General features: G+C 38.9%; 1 protein-coding gene across 2 annotated transcripts in view; it reads right to left on the reverse strand.

Annotated features, from left to right (window-relative positions):
* LOC116814681 (syntabulin) overlaps positions 1-4,146 on the reverse strand; it is a 116,093-nt gene extending 111,947 nt beyond the window's left edge. The window contains exon 1 of one of the 2 annotated variants that reach the window (XM_032762457.2): positions 3,692-4,146. The gene's annotated coding sequence lies outside the window, so the exon portion shown is untranslated. The remainder of the gene's footprint in view (positions 1-3,691) is intronic. The other variant, XM_075063191.1, reaches the window with a different exon arrangement.
* Between the last annotated feature and the right edge of the window lie 1,553 nt (positions 4,147-5,699).

Consider the following 5,699-nt stretch of genomic DNA (forward strand, 5'->3'; position numbering starts at 1 on the left):
GTACCTTTTTTAAAATGTTTATCTTTTTTGTACAGAAATAGAATTTTGCTAGATTAGGCAGACTTAAAATTGACATTCTTTAATTATGAACAGAGATAATAATTTATAAATTATACATAGTTAATACTATGCACAGAGTTTATAGTATTAAGTATAGGCGCTGACTCCATGGGTGCTCTGGAACTGAAGCACGCACAGAAAAAAAATAGTGGGTGCGCAGCACCCACCAGCAGCCATGCAGATCAGCACCTCTCCCACCAGCACCTACCTGCAGGCAGCCCAGCCAATCAGCTCCTCCCGCTCCCTCCCAGTGCCTCCTGCCCACCGCGATCAGTTGTTCAGCAGTGTGCAGGAGGCACTGGGGAGGAGAGGGTGGAGTGGGGACAGGAAGAGGCAAAGCGGGGTAGGGGTGGGGACTTGGAGGAAGGAGTGGAATGGGGGTGGGGCCTAGGGTTGAATGGGGGTTGAGCAGCCCCTGGGAGCTGAGTAAGTTGGCGCCTATGAACTATAAACAGAGTTTACGGTATTAATACATACACACACACAGTTAAAACTAATAACATAGTTTCTGTTATCTCAATAAGATATTGAAAGATATTGATAGATTGCAGAGGGGGTTCAGAGAAGAGCCACAAGAATGATTAAAGGATTAGCACACATGTCTTATAGTGATTTACTCAAAAAGCTTAACAAAGAGAAGGGTAAGGGGTGACTTGATTACAGTCTTTAAGTATCTACATGAGAACAAATAGTTAATAGTCAGCTCTTCAGTATAGCAGAGAAAGATACAACATGAGCCAAGGGCTGGAAGTTGAAGCTAGACAAATTCAGACTGAAAATAAGTCATAAATTTTTAACGGTGAGAGTAATTAACCTCTGGAACAATCTGTCAAGGGTCGTTGTGGATTCTCCATCACTGACAATTTTTAAATCAAGATTGGATGTTTTTCTAAAAGATCTGCTCCTGAAATTATTTTGGGGAAGTTCTATGGCCTGTGTTATATAGGAAGTCAGACTAGATTATCACAATGGTCCTTTCTGGCCTTGGAATCTTTGAATATATGCTATTAACTTTAATAACTTGTATAGTTCAATGATGAGAGGAAATTTTCTCTAGTGGCTAGAGCAGAAGAGTGGCAACAAGAACTCCTGCATTTTATTCCTGCCTCTACCATTTACTTGTCTTGTGACCCTTGAGGAAATAACCTAGTATCTCTGTGCCTTAGTTTACCTACCAGTAAAATGAAAATAATGTTTGCCTACTTCAGAAAGGTTATGCAGATTTTAATAAATTAAGATTAGTAACGTTTGAACTCCTCAAAATGCTATATACTCTTATTCACAAAATATTCTTTATTTTAAAATGACATGAAAATTAAGTTAGTTTGTATGGATTATTATGTCATTCTTCAGTGGTACCTAGAAAATATCATGAGCTTGATTACCCAGGGTTTGTGCTGACTTCCATCAAAGTAGACCCTAGCATAGGACCCTGGTACCAGAAAGTCCAGTCAGAATGTGGGTTGTGATAGCACAAGACATCTGAAACTTTTCTTTTGACAGATGGCCTGCCATCTTAACCAATACAATCTCCAAAATGGGCACCACCATAATGAAAGAGGTGTGTCCAGGATAACAAGGGATGTGTTGACACAGTGCATCTCCTGAGCAGCCTCCACCCAGTGGAGCGCCTACAAAATCCTGAGAGAGAGTAAACATGTCCTTCCCAGGCAGCAACCTCGAGGAAAAGTATTTTGGGGCATTATCATCATTCAGGTGAATCCACTAGTCTGCAGCAGACTGGTTTGGTGCAGCAAAGTGCAAATTACACCAATAAAGTGAATCTGGCCAGATGTCCCATACACAGTTTTTTTAAGATAGGAAAACAATTTACCTGTGGAAAATTCAGTCACATTTAAACTCATTCCAAGGATTCATTAACTTCTTTAAATAACATAATAGAAAGAAAATACAGATAAAATTATCATTTATGACCACAGTGTACCTATTTAAAATTTCAGTGAGGGTAACAGAATTCATAAAAAACCCTGATTTTGATATGTTGCACAGTCAGACTTTTCTAGTGCAATTTTGTCAGCACTGAATGCATCAAAATTGGATTTAATAAGGAATTAAAGTAATGCTGAGGATCTGGACAACTCACAAAATTAAAGAAACTGACGGTTCATACTAAAATACATTCATTAACCCACTTCCAGAGAAATGACTCCATATAATATGCAGCCTTTCTTCTCATATGCATATACAATTCCTGTTTCTGTCAAATGAAATTGTACTTACCTATTTGAATACAATTTTGGCCCTTGAGGCCAAATTCTACCCTGAATTACATTGATTTCAGTGGTGCTAGGTGTGAAGTAAGCAAGGGTAGAATTTGATTTTGGCCCAATAAAACCATAGCTGAGGGCCTACCAGAGTTGGAGGAATTAGAAATGTAAAGGAGAATTTCAGTTTTCATTTTCCAAAAATGTATATTTATAGCCATTTTTCCTGTGAAGGCAGCATGGAAGATGTAAAGCATTTGCTAAAGGTTAAAAAGATAGCATACCATGATTATTAACATGATAAATCAGGACATCTATCCATGAAGATGTTGCCCACCCTTTATTCAAGATTATTGTTTTTTTTCCTCCACTTAAACCCACTGAACTCCCTCTTCCCTTCACAGCACAGGGGGCATGAGGCCAAAGAAAAAAGCAAACATCAGTGAGCTTCTGACTATTCCCAAATCTGGTACTGTTAGAAGGAAATGTATATTGTACATGCCACCTCCTCACAACTGCAAGACTGTTTTCCAGGAACGCCCAAAAACCAAAAGATTTGCCATTACTCTTGACTCCACATCTCCCACAAAAGAGTGCATTGCTCTGCCAATTACACCGTTAGGTGGGCACTTTTAGACATTTACCAACTTGAATTACTCCATTTATCTTTATTTTGCATTTTTAAATAGACGTTCTCATTTTAAAAATGTGCAGTTTTGAATAGAAAATTATTTTTACAAATATTAAACAAAAGAAATGAATGAAGAAAACCAAAACAACAATAACAACAAAAACTATTTCCATTATCTAAAACTGACTAAACTCTTTCAACCAAAAAAAGTTTTTTTAAAAATTACACCTTTTATGCCAAGCTGTGTCCTGGTGCAAATATTTAAAGCTAAATAAAAAGATCCAAAATGAAGATTTTTAAAGAAACTGCCGGCAGATTCATCATTACTGTTTGTCTAGTGAGCACGAGTAACAGTTAACTTGCACCATATAGCAGATTTATGTATTTATTTATTTATCAGTCATATCGTAAAGATATTTATACCTGGAATGAACAGTAACAAAGCAGTTTTTCTGAAATGATTTAAAAAAGACAATTGTGTTGAAAATTATAATGTAAGGATTATTGTCACATTAGATGATTGCCATTTCTGTGTCATTGACTCAAATAAAACATGTTGATTTCTTGATAATTTAAATATTCTTTTGGAACTATGAACGTGAAGGATAACCAAATAATTTTCCTCCGACAAATAACATTTTTCTTAATCTTTTTAATACCTATTCTTGGGACAAATTCTGCTGGCTTTATTCATGCAAGGCAAGCAGAATTTGATCCTACAATCTGAATAAAACAGAAAGAATAAACCTCTCTGAAACTTGAAAGAAGAAAAGACTTGCCTTTGGAAAAGAAGAGAAGAAATAACACAGTACTGTCCTTCCAGAGAACCCTGGCTGGGCAAATGGATAGCACAGGTAACCTCTTTCTTGGTCTGGACTCAAAGGGTGAAGCAATAGGAGGTTTAAATGAACCCGAGTGCACAATCGTCGTGACTACCCTCTAAAACAGAAATCAGCAAAACATGCAGTAAGTCCTGTGCTGCTGAACTGCCCCTTTGTTCTAAGCAAAATGCTAATGGTAAAACTGTAGTTTGTATCTCTGCTTCAGCTATTTCACTGAACACTGATCTGATCTGACAAAGTGCTCCTAGCCAAATATCCTGATATAAAAATAATCCCCCTGTGCCTCACCCATTCAGATTAAGCATGAACAAAAACCACCCAGAGGCAGGAATAAATGAATCCGAAGGATTGGGAACTCCTGGTCATAGTCGTGCTTACTGCCCTTCCAAAGAATGCTCCAGCAAAACACATTCCAAATGCTATGAACATAAATGTCAATATTGAAATAATCCCACCCCTCTTCTTAGATATATATGTCAATCAAAATGTTTGACAGTCTTTGAAACGGAGAATCTGACTCAGCCAACGCAGAATTCTGTAAGTATTGGGATACTATGCACCCTCTATAAAAGGGAAAAATTTCTTAGAATGAAAAAGGGATGTGAGTAGGAATAATGGAATGAAATTAAGTCAAGGAAAATGTAGTTTGAATATCAGGAAAATATTCTTTATAGTGATATCAATGACTGTGGAATAATCTTTGAAAGAAAGTGGTGAAAGCCACAAGGCTTGAATAATTTAATACTAAACCAAGTAAAGCTCTGGGAAACATACTGTAACTAGTCCCACTACAGAGTCTGTCTGTGGGTGCCATGAAAGAACAGTCCCTCTTACAGATTTGGTCATGTACGCTGTGTAAACACTGTTGGCTCTCTGGGCACCCTATAGACTCTAACCCTTGCTTGGTTCCCAATAAATATTCACCAACTCCTAGTAAGAAAAAGGGGTCATCACTAGGGCTCACAGAAAGGAAAGTCACAGAATAGTACTGTTACAATAAAAGATATCTCAGCCCTGAGAGGCAGTGCAGCTGTGCTCTGTGGGGTTCTCAGACCTAGTACCTGGGTCGCTCTTCTATTCTATCACTCTTTTGGAGGGAAATTAGTTATTGACCTTTTGTAGAATTCTGTTGTCTTTGGACTTATTGGGTGCCCCTCTATATATACTTCCTGCCATCCAGTTGTGTGACTGTCTCACATCTCCTGCTCCCCCTTCATTCTGCTGCTGCAGGCCATCTGCCAGCCACAGCCTGTTTCCCCACTTGGCTCTCAGCTTCTCACTCAGCCATCTTGAACCCTCTCTCAGGATACCAATTACATGACCTTCCCTCCACAGTGGTAATGGTTATCTTCACCAGTGGCTGATTGACGTGAATCTTCGGGTCTGGTGTTTCTCTTACTCTGACCCTTGAGCCCACTATATTTCATCCACTACCAAGATGGCATCCCTCAGAGTCTGAGGTTTACTCTTCTAGAGTTGCACCTAGGACTCTCATTTTGTCACATGGGTCAAGAAATGACTGAGGGTATGTCTACACAGCAAAAAGACCTGTGGTAAGCCACAGGCCTGGGTCAACTGAGGCTGTGTGGCAAAAATAGCAGTGTAGACATTCAGGCATGCTCTGAAACCCAGGCTGAAATCCAGAGAGGGGGTGAGGCTCCAGTCCCAGACCAAACATCTATACTGTTATTTTAACCGATAGCACAAGCCCCATGAACCTGAGTCCATTGACTCTGAAACTAGCTGGTGCAGGGTTTTTTTTGCTGTGTAGACAATCTCTTCAATCTCTTTAGCTCATCTTCTCTGCATATATCATTGCCTGAGCAGCTAGTTTATATATTTATTGCAATTTGGTGTACTATTCTGTAACAAAAGAGCCATATCCCATGCTCTGGGCAACCGTGACATACTATTAAAATAAACAGACTGTCAGTTACCCCT

The sequence above is a fragment of the Chelonoidis abingdonii genome, chromosome 2 (genome assembly GCF_003597395.2).
Source record: "Chelonoidis abingdonii isolate Lonesome George chromosome 2, CheloAbing_2.0, whole genome shotgun sequence".
Classification (NCBI taxonomy): Eukaryota; Metazoa; Chordata; order Testudines; family Testudinidae; genus Chelonoidis; species Chelonoidis abingdonii.